The sequence below is a fragment of the Varroa jacobsoni genome, unplaced genomic scaffold (assembly GCF_002532875.2).
Source record: "Varroa jacobsoni isolate VJ856 unplaced genomic scaffold, vjacob_1.0 scaffold_622, whole genome shotgun sequence".
Lineage (NCBI taxonomy): Eukaryota > Metazoa > Arthropoda > Arachnida > Mesostigmata > Varroidae > Varroa > Varroa jacobsoni.
In genome coordinates this window covers 197617-215498 of record NW_019213524.1, presented here as the reverse complement: position 1 = coordinate 215498, position 17882 = coordinate 197617, and the positions used below count along the sequence as shown (strand labels likewise).

Sequence of the window (17882 nt, the reverse complement as noted above, 5' to 3'; positions counted from 1 at the left end):
ACCGGTAGTTTACGGATAACATACCATTATCAACACTGATAAGACGAACATTGCATAACATTAGCTTGTCTGAAGGAATATAGCGGGACGAAAAAGTGAATAACATTCAAACTGCACTCCGTTAACAGATGAAAGGATCCGGGACGAATGGGAACAAATGTAGTGCACGCCGTAGACAATTTGGACAGCTGTTACCAGCAAAAACGCGTCTGGAGCACAGTGGGGCCACACGTAACCTAGACATAGACTAGGCTAGGTTGTCCGTAGAGAAGAGTCCGGCGAGCGAATGACGTCGAACGGAGAAAAGCTCTGTTTCGATGGCTGCGCCCAATACATCAATTCAGGCGAAAACGAATGGTTGTACTTACAATGAATACCAGAAGCATTTGTTTTTATGAAATATTTCCTGAAAAGGAAACGGTCAATGCTGCCTCCAGATATTTTGAATTTGCAAAAAGCCCTTTGAACGTCTGACATGACAGCATGCACACTCAGTAACAACACACGATTCCATTCCCATACGTTGACCATGAACGGAGTCGCGAACAGAAATGAAAAATGCCTTTATTTCCCTTTCCTTGGCAGTTCAGATCCCTGTGACTTTGATTACTGCTACGCCCTAAAGGGGGCGATAAGTGGCGTAACGTATATCACCATCAATAACGAGATAGTAACGCAAATCACATAGGTAAACAACAAGGAAGAGAACATCTAAGATGCAATAAAAGGTCGTTGTTCTAGCTTACACGGTTTTTAAATTAATCTAGTTTTTGAAACTTCATAATGATTTAGTACAGCCAAATATACAAAATGTTTGTGAACCACTACAGTACTGTTTACTAGTAGCTTTATGAAAAAATTCACGACGAACTTGTCCTTGAGTTCACGCTAGCTTCACGGTGCCACACATACAACTATTAACAACGAGCAGAAAAAAGAACTTGACTTATCGGGAAACAAAACAACATGAGAAATACATTTGTTGTGTTAACTCCGTTATTAGTAGCCGGAGAAAAAACTGAGTTTGTACAAAATACACAGACAACTTCGAATTCTTCCAAAAAGGCTATAATAAAATTGCTCGGGCCACAATTTGAACACGCCCACTAGACGATATTTTATAAGGCCATCTGCATGTTTTGTTTTGAGCCGCTGTTTCTACAAAAGCGCAAAGGCTGCTTGTGATTGTGTGTGTCTCACAGAGACAGTGCCTGTATGGCTGCGCATAATATTCCAGTATGACACATTGACAACGGAACGATTATTGGTTTGTGAACACGATTCCACGAATGGCATCAAACCGAAATGACACCCATATCGACTAGTATTCTATAAAGTACTTTTAGTCTGTGACATCACGGTATAGTCATGCTTAACATTTATACCATTAAACAATAGAAACAAGAGCAGGCCCTGAAGTTGAGAGATTAACATTAAAAGTGGATCTAGAACTCCTCAAATATACTAATAAAAAATACACTATCATCATTACTACAATATAACACATTTCTCTTGGCTGTGTGACTTCTAACTGGGCCTTAAAGGCGTTCAGCTATTGCAGTAGGCATTTGTTGAGGAGAGCAGACACTTCTGCTTCTGAGTGACCAGTGAGAAAACGCCGTACTGCTGCGCTATAAGCAGGTCAGATTAGTCACACACACCTAATAATGAACGACCCTGTGAGGCACCATGTAATGTTCGGCCACGTCTCATTTATAAACATATACAGCGAACAACTTTTAGGCATCACAAATGAGATATCCTTTGGTACAAATAAAACTATTTAATTCAGTTAACTATACACCTCCAAATATGTAAACATTTAATTTAATCATCTCATAATGGTTGCTATCGTCCGTATTGATAATACCGTTATAGTTCTTCGTAATGGCGGTACTAGCTAATTACTGGATCGGTAGATTACAACAATAACATCAACGGCAACGGCTGCAGAAGCAAGGGCTTTGTCGTAGAGCTAAATTCATGGAAATAGATTTTCAGCAACCATTAGAGAAATAATAAGCCAGACAATTATAAGAAAATATGTGCGCAATCACCATTATCGCTGTATAACGCTGTGCGAAATGAAACACATGGAGTATAACGTACAATGGATTTTCTTTCATTGCCCCCAGAATGGCTCTTATTATCACACTTGCACAGCAACGTATAGACGATTTTCAATTAGTATTTAACTTAACCTGTAGAAATGATCACTTGATGAACATTACATTAATAGAAACTTATTAGTAGAAATTATTATTTTTATCACAACTCCTCTGTGTTCAATGACTCAACAAATAAAAAAGGATCCTTGTTTTGATCATTGGATTTTACTGTGTGTGCTAAATCCTTGCGACGCACGTCTGCGTCTGAGGTATGATACACAAACAACTTATGCGGCGTCTGTTTTATATTCAAGGTATATAGATAATGACACAGAAAAAGAAAAAGGCTAGTTATCTCGACTATTATAGACCTTGATGGCATTGACTACAGCATTATTTACTTTAAAGAATAACAACAATAATTATACTAGTAGTAATAATATGAGACTCTTACATTTCTGAGAATGGCCAGTCGGGCGAACCGGATGATACGAAGGGATGTCCAGCTGAAGGTTTCAACAATATTACACAAACCATAAAATGCAAGTAGCGATGACGAAAACCGATGAATCTTTCCGACAAGATATTTTTAGCTATTTACGAGCATATCCTTGCGTTCAATTTTGTTGCCTAATGACGGACAACACTTTCTTTTTCATAAAATCACACACGATCACAGAGTTATCCATAGGAGATGAAGAAACACCGCCTAAACACAAGGGATACAACAGGCGTTTTTTGTGTTTAACCTCCCCACAGGGTAGACGACGATGCAGTTAATGCCACAACAGCAGCAGCAGCAACATGAACTCCATAGGACGCAGGCAACAAACATCGGAGTAGCCATTAGCAGTTACGTCATCATACCATCACATGTCGGCAGATTCATCTTTATTGGAGTAGTGGATATATAGATATTGAAATATATGGCATGGCACATCTCATAGCCTCGCTGAACAACACCTACAGTTGTCCGATTTAGCCACGATGGCTAAAAAGTCGTTCAGAGGTACCAATGGAATTTGCCGTTTTCTCAAGGAGGAGGAGGAGGAGCTGTTCTTGGGAGCAAAATAGTCGTCGCTAGTTAAGGTGGTCCGTCCCTCCATCAGACAAACAGGTCCACAGGCCTACACGCAGGTCGACTGGTGGACATACGGAGTCCGTCGTCCGCCGATTGCTTCTTCGATCGCTGCCTCTACCGCCGCTGTTGATCGGTCGATCGGCTGGGCTCTTGGAGGCACCCCCAGCTCCCCTCCCTCTTTTTCTTTTTTCTTAAGGTGCAGATAAATCTCCACAATCAGCACACACACATGCGCAACGAGCACACGGAGTACACTGTCTTCAGGCCTAGAACACTCTCCTACACTCTAATCCATCGGCTTCACTTACACGCTGAGAGTGGGTTCCGCGAAGGTATTTTTTTGGAGATCTTTGCGGCCATCGTATCCAATATGTGTGTGTGTATGTGCGTGACGAGGTTCGATTTGACTGACAGTCCACTTAATATCGGGCTAGTAGATTCGGCAGAAGATTTCAATATCTAACAGTTCACAGAGCACATATAGACACACAATAGCACAAAGATCAAGTAGCAGCGATATAGCCTAGACGACTGCATGACAGGCAAACCGTTACACCACAATATTGCACGCTTTTATCGACTACATTGAACTGATGCTAGAATGCCATTGTGGAGTCTTGACACGTGCTGACTCAACACTTGCGCGAATCAGAGCACTTGCCACTTACCAATCGTAAATAGTCCCGCGAGAAACGTGTATTCCCAAGGTGGCCGAAGACAAATAAAAAGAGGAAAAGAAACACAACAGGAACCTCGTAACGCTGCCTACTACGCAATATAAAAATATACCCATAGAATGTGCAAGTAGCCGCGAAAAGGAGGTGAGATTAGCGGCTACATCTGGAAGAAATGCGCGCCATATTTTAGATGATCTGTACAGTAGCAATCCGATCCCAACTACTCCATAAATAGAATAATACAAGAACGAGGTGGTAAGCAATCTATCGCGGTTTTACCGTCTGATCTGTTGCCAGTGTTGTATCTCTCAGGTAACAGACATTTCCTGTCGTTGCAAACATCTCGCCTGCTGTTACAGATCTTCTGTGTTGATTTCGACAGGCTCTATCACTTAAATCGATCTTAAAAGAGTGTCGAACAGCAGAAATCAACTATCGCACAATCAGCAGTTTTATCGCGTTGTTAAATCCCGTTCAGCTTTTATCGATATAGCCGAGATAGCACCGGTGATAGCACTAACTTGAGTAGATCGCATCGCATTTCTCTTGTCGCTTCAACAACCAGTGGGCAAATAGCTGATATATCGGCACCAACATGATTAAGTTCGTTATTATGGGCACCAACATCGATAATTTCGTCTTTATAACCTAGTTAAGGCAACTGATCGCCTTCAACGTAAAATCAACCTGAAGGAGCTCATTCGATCGGAATTACGTAGATCACCCAGCGAACGACACTTCCACAGTTACGACGTTTTCGCCCTGCTCAAAATGCTGGTCCTGCGAAACCAAAGACACCATCACCCTCATTCTCATCATTCGCTCGTTGGTGGCTACTTCTCTTAATTTTTATGAAACGCAGGATGCATCGCGTTGTCAATCCAACAAGTTTCAGCAAAGATGATGAATATAAGAATGACGATGATAATAATGTTACGATTAAAAGGCGCCACCAACAACTTTTGTCTGATTCGCTTGGCGAAACCAAATTTAATCTACCGTTTAGCAGCGACTTCAGAGACAAATATCGATCGATGCCGATTTTGACGACGACAACCAAGGTGGCGGCGGCGAGTGCAGTTACTTATGCAACCGTCACCGTTATGTACAAAAACCGATTGATAAAGGACAGCGACATAGACGTCGGCAGATCGAGATGTACCGCATTGCCTTTTACGTTGGACGTCGGTTCAACTCTAAAGTAACAATATCTAGACAGCATGTTTACAAATAAAGCGTCTGTCTATCACAATTAGAACGCTATACCCCAACGTCTTTCTGCGCCGGTGTTTCCCAATTTCTAGTTTCTGTATTGATGCAACAACAACGAAGACGCCGTGAGAAGCGCTGATTTTGCGGCCGGCGCCGCTGCTGTCGCCACCAACAGCAGCATCGCGCCGCCTCTTCTTTTTGCAGCGACGGATGGACGCTACGAACGTATACGATCCATAGCATTAACCGCGATATTAGTAGCAGCCCGAGTATCAATAACGATTTTCGCTCGCCGTAGAAGACTCCACGCAGCGGCCGTGGAAATCAGAGCTACACACAGGAACAGCAGCTGTTCGAAGATTGAGAGTAGGAAAAAAACGTCAAGGAAATGCTGGCCACAACTGTGTAGAGCAAGAGAACGTGGTAATAACATCGTATCGACATCAACTAACTAACAACTATGCACCACTCGGCGATCGAATCATCCATTTATGGCTTTAAATTATTCCGTACAGAATAAGTCACTTCATCACACAACATTGAAGTAGATTTCCACCAATGACAACGCTATACAGCCTTCTGACGCGAAGACAGCGCAAACAAACAGAATGAAACGTCAAGCCGTCATATTACATAAAGATCTTAGTAAAAATAATGAAAGCGCCCGTTCACAGATATACCCATGAAAGTAATTGAGAGACATAAACCGCTCCGCATCTGTTACATAGTTATAACAAGTAGACACAGACACACATTGCCACGGACTGTCTGTCGTGTCTGTGCATAAGTGTTTTCGAAATTTCGCAATGTTTACTCTCGAAGTATATGTACATGCTAAACGCACACAGTCGTGCATGACTTCTGTCGCGATCCTGGATAGAAAAGGGGATAGGCGATAATACACACACAGCCCTGCAGATTGCACCGCACCTAAAGAAAACGAAGACGCGTCATGGCATAATGGTGGTGATAGAAGCAAAAAATTATCATCACAGTCAGACAGATCTCAGATCTCTATAGTGATGATGATGATGATGATGATGAGAATGGCCTGTTTGTCCTCCTTTTTTGCGGGTCCCTCTGTATCTGCCTTGTTTTTCTACCTGCGGGCGCTGTTGTTACTTCTGCGGTGCGTGGTGCTCAAACGACGGCTGCAGGCTAACTAAAAACACTACTATAAGAACAGTGGCTCTTGAGCAGCGGCATCAATAGGCTTCAAAGTATAGGAACAGAAAAAAGGAGATAGAGGGGACAATCTGAACTGAGCCTTCGCTGAAGCTTTGCTGCTCCTCTACTCTACCATCGTTCCGACAACGACGACGATGATCGGAGCTGTGTTGTTGTTGTTCTTCGTGTTGCCGTTGCCGCTGCGCTTTGAGTAGTCGTAGGCCGCCGTGAGTAGCAGCAGACGACAACATCGCTGTTCAGAGAACTGCTGCTGCCTGTAGTGCTCGTAGCGATCATCATTGCCGTGGTAGCATGTAGATAACAGCAGTAGCGGTGGCGCTTCCGAAAACAGACCCTCCTCCTCGTCGTCTCAATTCCTCTCGCCACCTCCGCTAATCTGATCGTCCAGCTAACAAATAATGGGTAAACGTCGCCGCCGCCACCGCCTAAACCACCGTAGCCATCAGCGCGACCCCTGACGCTGCCGTCACTGCTGCCGCCGCCGCTACTGCAGACGCAACTGCAGCAGAAGTAGCGGAGAAACACGAGGAGGATGATGTTGATGATGGGGGGAAAGGGTAACGAAATCGCTGGCCGATATCAGACGGATGCAGGCGAGAACGCGCGCGCGCGAGAGAGATAGGACAAGCATTCAAATCGAGATACCCGGGCTAAAAATCAGACGACCAATGTCGAACATGCTCTCTGCCAGATTCTTGTTTTCTGTTTGATAAAGTGATGTAGACAGCTCTAGTTATTACATAGTAAAGTTCAGTCGATTTTCCTTAGGCTCATAGAACGTCAAATAACGGTAAATGCGATAGGAAAGGCTGCGAGAAAATGAACAACGAAATAAATTAAACTTTTCTTTCTTCTTCGTGCATTTTCTTCTTAAAAAAAGCTTCTTTAATTGCTAAGATTTTTCTATGGATCGTGCACGGATCACCAACCAAAAAGTGTCGCGTTTACTAAATTCTTCAACAATTAGGGTTGATTAAGAAATTTAATTCGAATATATTTGACGTTGTAATATTGAAATCTGATGACTTGTATGATGACAAAACTTGCCGTATCGCAGCGCCATGGAAATGTTTTATAGAGAAAAAGCTAAAAATGTCAGTAACACTAAAAGATTGCAGAATGTTTAGTAAAATCTCGGTTGGTTTATTATGACTCCCCCAATTAAATAATTCTTATTAATCTATATGCTACCACGGTTTCCATATCGTGAACAAACTGAAAGTGTTTGCCTGAGTACCTAAATAAAATTATTCGTAATGGCCCTATCTACCCATGAGGCCATGGCTAAATTATACACGACGAAACACATAAAAAAAAACACTACACTGAGCAGGAAGACTCGCCGACCGTACCTGCAACACTACTTTTAAATTTAAATTTATCGTAAACGGTTCAAATAAGAAATAGTACAGAATGTGACTTTTGCAGTCTTTAGTGTAATGTTTAGTTAACGCGCAATGGGTCGATTTCAATAAAAATCTGTCAGTCCAATATATACAATAAAACTGATTATTTTATTATTAACGGTGCTAGGTAAACGACCGTATCTTTACGATGAGAAAAATGTGCGTTAATAGCCTCTAATAATTAAGCTAAAGCCATTTACTCAAGTTTCGTCAATACATCAGTTATATTGGTGGGCACTCCATATCCTCTGCTATACAATTGAGATGTAAACGTTTAAAGTATCTTTTTCGTTGAAGTTTTCATTAGCTCTGATCTGAGCTCATTGAAACAAGTATATTCTAATCAAATGATATATATATATATGTCTAACAGTAATTTTAGTAAATGAAACAGCACTGATATTTAAGCTTGGAACAATTTTTCTTTGCAAAATCTAAAATTGAAAACAGAATGAAAAACTCAGATATATTTCCTCTGTTACACTGGTTTGTTTGTTTTGAAAGTGAAATCCAAGTTGATCGACAAGCGGTTTTTTATTTTCCGAGCCCTAGAGCGGTCTGTATATTGTATGTGATGTTGCACTAAGCATTGCATTCCTTCAAAAATGAACCTGATGTATTGGGTTTCCCCGAGCTAGGCTGCCATTATGTTTTTCGGGATAACCCTGCAGCAGATAATATATCTAGAGCAATTTCAACTACAAGTATGTATGATAGACATCATCGCGGGTTGGAGAGGAAATAGATAACTAACAGGAAACAGTCATGAATATGGATACCGACAACGAACGCCTTCTGTTTAGGTTCAAAACCGTGCTACCTAAAAATGTAAAATAAATTGCTGATAATCACTTGGCTGCATCCAAGATGCTAAGGTTTTGTAGGGCTTCCTGCAAAGTATGCAGTTACTGAGAAGACGCACTCGATGTCCCGATGTTAGTTTTTATTCGATTTCTCAAATTTTGTAATATGAAGCTTATATAATTTACCTATCTTTTGCTCTACTTTGCGCTTAGATCGCCGCAACTTCGGTACGCTGTGAGCCATGTGTCCACTAAATATAAATATGTATGAACGGTTTAGTTGCCTACAATGCGTTAGCCTTTAGACATTCATACGCAGTAAAGGAGTCCCGGGTAAACGTTTCTTTTTTTCATAGAAAAAGAATCTAACCCGAATGTACTTTTAAAAAGGTTAAACGTAAAAATAAGAATAAGTGGGAATCGCCGTATGAGACACGTTTTGTATAATTTCAGCTGGCAAGGAAAAGACTCTAAAGAATGGTTTTTATCGACACCAAAATTATGAGATTGTAATAGCCAAGTAAGATACGCCACGTTTTTACTCTGTTGCAAATGTAGCCATTATTTTCAAGAAAAACATACAAAAAAAATCAGGAGAATCCCTATACTATTATACAAGGCTAGCGGTATTCAGTCTCAATGTAATCGCGTTTCAGGTCAAACAACTTGCTTTCCTATTCTTCCTACACCCAACACTTATGATTTTTTCACTCATTCATCAGTAATATTTATTAAATACGACATCATATATTAAACACCCATCCAGAATATTGCTTTTCACAAGAAAAGTACTTGCAGTCGCCAGTAAATCAAATAGAGTGGCTCAACATATATGTCACTGTTACGGGAGGGTTTCCATTACATTTTTTTGGCCGCATTTATGCCAGATACACGCATAGCTGTACCTCAAAAGAGTAAATATGAAACTAGCTCTGTATCTCGTTGCGTTGTTATATGTCAATAACGACAACAATTAGGCAGTACGCTCGGGTTATCTTATATTAGGAAGACCCACATGTGGAGTATGTATTAAACCCAGATACACAGTTTTGTCATTCTTATGATGTATGGTATCAAGGTCGACTGCTCTCTAATTGCAAAACCGTGTTAAAATTTACATTTCACTATAACATGGTGTAACGGAGGAAGGCATTATTAATATGACAAAAGATAAAGCTTACGACAAATCAAAAGTTCACACAAATATAAAAATAAATTTTTTAAGACTATTTGCTTAACAGCAGATTTTCAGCAAATGTCTTTCCAGAAACGGTCCTGAGAAGTGGCTCTACAAATAGGATTTACAATGTAAAAAAATTGTAGTGCAGCTACTATTATAATTATTGTAGTTCCTACTGAAATTAAGTTTTCTTGTAGTTGACTACGACTCATAATTTTACAATAAAGTTAGATGTACCTATAATTTAATCTTTCGGTTGCATTTTTTGATTTACAATAGCAGTAGCTGTTGTAATGATTTTAACTAGTTCTCCAATTCAGATCATTCTTCATGTACGTCTGTGTAGTTGCCTCCGTCTAGTCTCAATTTCTAGTCTTGCCTTAAGAAAAGAATATCGAGGGCACACTAATCAAAATGTTATATTATTTATTATTATAAACAGGAGCAACAGTTATAAAAGGAAATACTAGTTACCAAACCCTTTAGTGTATATGTACATATATAGCACCATCTACTACTAACTACTATTAGATCACCAGATACAGTTTAGGTAGTCAGTTGAACAAATAATTGGACTTAAAATGCTGTTATTCAATTTTAGAGTACTCAAGCTAGCTCTGTGTAAATTTATACAACCTGTAATTTGTTCAATGAGCCTTATATGCGGCGCTAGTTAGCTCGAACGTTTCTGTTGTAGATACGCATATGCATTTTTAAATGGAACGTCAGTTAGCTATATTTCGGAAAAATGAACCGCATGTTTTCTACCTAAATGCTCCATTACCGATAACCTGCCAACGGATGAGAGAACCCTCTGGTTAGCAAATGCAGCTTCTATCCATTAGTGCTTCTATCCATAAGTAGTTGCTGGATATCTACTCATAGTTGTTCCGAACAAAATCTCGACTATTCCTTAAGTTCTCTCAGCTCTGAAGTTGTCTCTATTTTAGACTTGGAGTAATGTTCTCATTTATCACGAATTTGTTATGCTGTTGAATAGTTTAGGCATCAGCAGCAGCATAGAGTTAAAACATCATGAACTGAAATAAATCGGAAGCTTGTACCATTAGGTTCCATTTTTCAAACAATTACAAAATGTTTTATTTATTGAGATAAAACATTGGAACAACATTGGAAGAACAACATATATTATATTTTAATAATATACTTCATTTTTAACACCAAAATGTTACACCCGATTGATTTTACGTTTCAACGTTTACCTTTAAGACTATAAATATATTGATAGGTGGAACCTATCTAGCCACTATTCTAAATTGTGACGAATTCCTTTCTGAGAAAAGGAGCCGTAACCATGGCAGAACTTCGAAACTCGTGAAGAGAAGAAAGCTCTGTATCTTGACAATAACATACATCAAGCGTGGTCCCTACAGAATAACTATATAGTAATGGATGGTATTTACTGTTGCTAGTCACAACACCTTTCTACCACTAACGCGGCCTTAGTGCCGTCAGAATCGCTCTTCAATTCGGTAGCGTTCAATTGTTTTGCTTAACCCAAGCTGAAATGAGTTCAGCTTCTCCTAAAATTCATTAGTCCCATCAGCCTCCTGTCAGACCACCAGGAATCGTCTGCGTGAAGTGTGCCAAGTGGACTTGTAGAACGGAGTCCAAAAAAATTAATCGAGCATTCTATCACAGGTATTACTATCTGTGACCAAGCATGAAGTGCGGGCCAGATAAACGTCAGGCCAGTGTTTTCCTCTTTAAGCATGAAGTCAGCCATAGTGAAAACGGAGCTGCTCAGAGATCTTGTTACGAATATTGATAACAACCCGTGGCTGATTCTAATGAACGCAGCGACGTGCGATTATATTATCGATCACTAACACCTCTCTCTCTCTCAAGGAACTCGTCTGTTGTTGTTGTCGTTGAACAAGGTAAATGTGCGTTTACAGGTGGACGAAAAATCGTGAAGGTGGTCAGTTCGTTACGCTACTTCCTTGAGGCAGATTCTATGTTTGTTAAACTAGCATTCTTTCTCCAGTAAGCTAAAAATACTCGGCGTTTTACTACTTGACATGAATTAACTTATTCGAAAAAAACACCTACGACCTCTATAAAGCGATAGAGGATACGTTAATTTAAGCAACTGCCAACAACTGATGTAAAAGTCAATTGATGAGCAACTGGAGTTGTTACTTGTTCTATGCCTAGGTATAAGTGTTTGCATTATGTACAATTACAACTTTATTATTAACCGACAAATAGGCTTTATATAATGCCCTGTATATTGTTCATATTTTTCTAAAACGATTTTAGTTATAAAAAAAAAGATAACTAAAATTTCCAGCAATCATTACGGGAGGTAGTCCAGTTACCTGGGTATTATGGAATGTACTATTACCGAGGTGCGGCATACGACAATATACCTATGGTTTTGTATGCAAACCTCATGAAACCGATTCAATTAGAGATGACAACGTAAAGTTGTGTCGGTTACAATATGCCAAACTTACACGCTGTAGAGTTATGGACAGCTCGTCTTAAATTAATAGATTGATGGCCTGTTTTTCTTTATGCGAAAATACACAGTCTTGAAGCCAGTCGCTAAGCGACTACTTTACTGCCGTGCCAAGGACAGAATAAGACAGAGCAGAATTTAATAGGGCACCTAGCCAATAATTAGAAACCTAGTCATAATGAGAAACCTGCTACATTAAGCAATATGGCAGGTATATATATAATATTTTTTTAAGGCGGTTAATTTGTATTATCGTAGACCTATTGGCCTTATATTGGCCACAATTTGACATAAATTATTAGTTGTTGAGGTGACAGTTAAGATTGGTTAGGTAATAGCATGACTCGTTACAGCATAAACTTATCTAATGACTCTTTGAAGTTTTAAATCTATCATATTCCGACTTTAACGTTTTATAGAAATTAAGGATCTTAATGTACTATAACATAAACAAATCCACAGCCTAAGATACTACAAGCGCTTTTCCTATTACTACTTCAACTCTAACGTAGTATGAATAGCTAATGTGCATCTCCGTGTTGGTTGCCATAATAATCATAAACATGTGGCCATCGCTAGTTGACACTTTAGCGCTGACAAAGGATTACCATGCCTCTGTTAATAAGGAGTTAATTGTATTAAAGTAACCGCACGTAAGTCCCACCCTAGCTAGACTTTTTAGTTAAAGCAAGTCCTTGATATTATAGGAAAGAGGTGATTCCGAAGATTTGCCTTTGTGATCGAAACTGCCGAAAGCATTGAAAAAAATGTAAGGAACTTCAACTCCCGGGAGGATAAAGTGCTTTGTTTTTGATTCAACATAGGTCTAGGAGAGATTATGCTCTCTAGCTATATGTTGTTCGTTACTGTTCTTTCTAAACTGTACGTTCCTTACATGTTAAGAGATTTCCTCGGAGCATTTATCGTCTTAAAGCATTCAGTTTACCTTGGCGTCGGTCTTAAATCACAGTCTCTAACTTCCGCTCTTACCTCAAGTGTGCATTGTCGTGCACTCTAACGTTGCATGTGATGTATGAGTAATTTGCTCTTGCTTCTATTCTATGAATACACTTGGAAGCACTTGTGACAATGTGGGTTTAAATCAAATACTTTTTTAAGGTCGCTCTCGTACCACTCTTACATTTCCGGTGTCAATCTCCAGGCAGCGACACTTGCTGTGCTCACTTCTGCTGGACGGTGTTTAGAGGATGTTTTGCCTAGACTTTGTTTCAAGTAAGCGTCTGATACACTGCCCAATTGGGATTTCCCATTGAGGCGAGTAACCTCCTCCAGATTGATGTTAACACTATTTTCCTATATACTAGTATGACTTCTGTTTTCTTAGGTGCTAATTCAAATTGATATCTGTTTATCCGATCTGCCATACTGCCAGTTGTCCGGCTAAGCATGCCGATCGACTATTTCTATACCAGAACTAATTCTCTGTAAACTTCTTTTCCCTTTTTTCTCCCTTCTTAATTTGTTAGACAGCTCCTTCAAGGCTTCAAATGCCTTAACCATTACACAGGGTAAAGAGGTTGCTTATATGACCTTGACTGAAGGGCAGACTTGCTAGGCTTTAGCATCCGGACTAGACTCTTTCCACTTTTTCAGAATGCTACCTCTTTGCAAAAGTTTAGTGGCAATCTGCGGAAAGGTTTTTTTGGTTTGTTGGAGATTGGTTAATAAATCGTTGGATAGCCTCTAATTGTATTCTATGCGCTGCATTCCCCACCGTTGTTCTTTCACCAGTTTCCACAACCTCTTCCCGAATCGACTCGCTGCTACTCTAAACCTCAATCGCTTTCGGATTCTTCGACATTCGGATTCCGAAAACAGTTTTTCGAATATCTCTCTGATAAATTGATTTGGGTGTTTACGTAGTTTTTCAATGAATTCCTGTCGCTCTTTGCTTGATCTTCGCGAGAAAAATTTTAGCTTCTTGGAGTTCAACAAGTTGTGCTTCCCTTAGCCCTGATACAAACCCTTTCTGGCTACGTTACAAGCTTGTTTGGCCTCTGCTATATTTTTTGTCTACGAAAACTTAGGCTTAAGTTCATCGCTAAACCGCTGAAGTCTCCACAGATCGGAAAGTGACCAAAACATCATGCCCCCGTGTTCACGGGCATTTTCAAGCCTAGGCAGACCTTGCTGAGAGCGTTCTTGAATACTTCTTTGCTCAGCTTCTTAGGATTACACTTTCTCATTTTGATTGGAGCTTCATTCAGGGTAGCTTTTCAAAGATCCCTTAATCCAGCCGCATAGATTACATTCCTGTGATTATGGGGGCTCTCCACCGCAAATGCGACGTTCCGTCCCCTGAATTCTTCTACTGTTAAATGTTGAATGTTTCGGATTTTATGTCCGGTCCTGCTGTTAAGTACTGAACTAATCCTTTCTACTGATCAATCCCTACAGACCATTAGATCTAGGTAGATCCCCTACCTTTTGGTGTAGATGCTGGGCTCATGTCCATCATTGATTAACTGAAAATTCCAGAATTAGGAGATATTATATATATATTTAGAAGTGTTATAATCATATCACGCCCACCATCGTAATCTAAAAAAAACCGCTACCTCTGTCAGTCCCTTTGATGGCCGCCTTTCTACGGTTGTAACAAATGGCCGATTTTTTGTTGTAATCATGCTGGCCAGTCCGCCGTTGTTACTCTGGCTCCGGTTGAGTCAAAGGGCTTATGCCTAATCTTGCTTTACCATATTGTTCTTTAAATGCTCGAATGCTTCCCGTATTAATTGGGATTTATCTGAAGTACATCAACCATTCATTTTATCAATAACCACTAAGATCCCGCATCTCTCTAACTATTGAGCTTATACGTGTTACCAATGTAATGTGTAGATCATTATGTTCGATGTGGCTCACCAATCTTGCACGTGAAGTATCCGTTCTTTGTTGTATATTCATATGTTGCACTCTTTGCCGCCGGGTCTGCCTTCGGAATAGTCGCTGTTCTGCATACATAACCCTTTTCTAAAACTGTGACTCATAGAGTTTTAGAGTCAGTCTAAGGTCACCGCTTCTGCTGTCCTTCGTGGATGGTTGGGGTAAACCATTAGGAAATCATCTTTTCTGCTTGCGATCGGCCGGTTGTAATGCAAGCCTGGTGTTTGAAGTGTTCGCTTTCTTTTGCGTCTAGAATGGCTGCAGTCTTTTTAGTTCTCTCTAATGTTGCCTCTTTTATACCCTTTTATTGTTTTGAATCCTTAGCGTGGCGAAGTTTTGAGTCCTCAAAACCAAAAGTACTTCTGTGCTTTTTTCTTCCATTTTTTTCTTTGTACGTTGCCAGTTAAGTGTCGGAGGTTTGCCGGCTGTTCGCCTGCTCACTTGAGATAGCCACGTGTGTGAAATAAACTATACGCACATGCATACTTTGTTTTTGTCACCGAACTTGACCGCTTGACTTAATGGTACCCGATTACTTTAAAAGAGACCTTTCCCCTTCGTACCTCTTGAAAAGCCCCCCGGCTATTGTCTGCCTTACTCTACCCCTAAATAGTGCAACAATCTGTGTTGTTGGTGGCGTCAGAATGCGCCAGCGCTCGCTGCGCCGTCAGCGGTATCAGCGAAAACCCAAACTTCAACTTGCGCCCTAATCGTTTAATTCTGTTTGTGGGTGGATATATAGGATAAAAATGTTACATAACCTGTGCGAAAACGAAAAGTATAAAAACATTTAAAATCAGTCTGTAAATATGATTTAAATAAATTCAGTTGTACCCACGGGCTAATAGCAGTTAGGTTTATATTAACTAACAAGGGCGTTAAGCACTACATAATTTAAATGGCACTAGACCTTTGGTGTACTCTGTTTCAGGAAATTACTATATGCTGTATTCATTTTTACATAAATTTGGAAATACAATAACCAGCATATTATTCTGGTTAGTCATAAAGATCTCCTTATATCAAGAGAATTCAATCACCAAATGCTACTCATTGCCCACACAAAGAACGAAGAACCATTTTATAACCATTAGATTATGTGGAACGTAAATTATGTGGAAAATATCTCCGAGCAAAATTTTACTGATATTCCTTTATTAGCACAAAATATAGTATGCGTATACCGGGCTTAGCTCAATGAATTGTTACTCTTAGGTACCGTCCCTAAGCTTACTGAGCTTTATGCACCTTTTATATAATGTACTAAAGAATAAAGGAATCAAGTTAGAAACTCCAGCTACCGACCACTCTGTATGCTTTTAGCTCTAACGAGGGATTTTTAAATTCGGTTCTCAGTGAATCGGTGGAGATGTAGCAGCTGCCAGTAAACGGATAAGCTGAAACCATGGCTTTTTCTGTGGTCAAATAGTTTTCATTGAATATTCGCACTTCTGCCACTAAAGACATGGCTCAGAGATCATAACGAAGAGGAGGAATAAATGCGATTCCCTTATGCAAACCAATATGTATCTCTATTGTATCAAAAATAAAGCTATGATCTTGTCTAAATGGTTGGGATTTACGTGGTCAATTTTATTTTCTCTCTAAAACATAGTAAAGGATATGATATCTCCAGCTAGATTGTAGCGACGAATCGGAATTGTAATTGATCGACGTATTCGTGAATGAACGTGCATATACCAGGACAGCCCGAGTTTACCATCCGTACCTTTTGTACTATTAGACTTTTCAGTATGAAACGTAACATAATGAACTTTAACTTCTAGATTTTTTTACACGCTTAGTTATTTTCAATAGAAATAGGCACCAATTTTGTGTATAGCCTTTTATTATTTAGATGGTGACTTATTTATCCCGCTGCTATATAAGTCTGGTTTACGAGGACATATGAACTCTCGAGAGACAATTTAGACATTATGCTAAGATATGAATAACTTTTACATTATGAAATTGTTGAAATCTCGAAAAAATTGCACTCTATGGGAGCAATGTTTAGCGAGTATGCTGGATGAGAGCCGCCAGCGCTAACTCCTGCATTTTTCCCTCCGTGATTTTTACGGCACGAGGCCGAGCGTCGTCATGGTAATTTAAATTCGGTTAATAATTTTAGCTGTTAAATGTGGAGTTTCTACATTATCTTCTTCAATTAATGATAGTAGACTTCACCCGTGACCAACGAACCAGAAGTCGTGAAGCTGTAGTGAAAAATACTTGCAACAGACCTCCGAATAGCATAAGCCAAATATGATAAGCTTTTGCAGCTGTATATTTTTCTAAGGGTGTTGTTCCCCCAGTTTATTTACAGCCACACCCTGACGTAACCAAAAGGATCAATTCTCATCACAAGTTACAATTCGGCCCAGTATTGGGTTGGATCAGTGTTGCAGAAAAGAGAAGCAAGCATTTCTACGTCTTTGTTTGTGGCTCAAATCATGCGGCACGCATTTGTCCAGTTTTTTTTGTCATACGAATTTAGCTGAGGTGACCAAGTACGGTACATCTTTTGGCTTTCAAGTCTTAGTTATTCACCTTTTCAGGGAGTCATCTGCAAAACTCATTTTCGGGGTTTTCTTGACTCACTATGACTCACCCGCTTACACCCTGAGTAACAATATACGATTCAACGGTCTCACATTTCAAAGAGTACAAACGCATCTCGAATATAAAAAAGCGGCGCAAATTGTTGCAGTGTTTGTCACTCTTGGTACTAAACGGCATTGCATAATACAACAGAGAAGGTTTAAAAAAAAAAAAAAAAATATATATATATATATCTTATTTTTCTGTTTATGCTCAGTAAAAGTGCTTCTGGGT

General features: G+C 39.7%; 1 protein-coding gene and 1 long non-coding RNA gene across 3 annotated transcripts in view; one reads left to right on the top strand and one right to left on the bottom strand.

The window, feature by feature from the left end:
* The window catches only part of LOC111262033 (uncharacterized), a 28378-nt gene extending 21579 nt beyond the window's left edge, over positions 1-6799 (bottom strand). Inside the window, exon 1 of the long non-coding RNA XR_002681336.2 lies at positions 2563-6799. This is a non-coding gene — a long non-coding RNA (uncharacterized LOC111262033). The remainder of the gene's footprint in view (positions 1-2562) is intronic.
* A 4064-nt stretch (positions 6800-10863) lies between these two features.
* LOC111262031 (gamma-1-syntrophin) overlaps positions 10864-17882 on the top strand; it is a 13526-nt gene continuing 6507 nt past the window's right edge. For both annotated transcript variants that reach the window (XM_022836001.1, XM_022836000.1), the window contains exon 1: positions 10864-11556. The gene's annotated coding sequence lies outside the window, so the exon portion shown is untranslated. The remainder of the gene's footprint in view (positions 11557-17882) is intronic.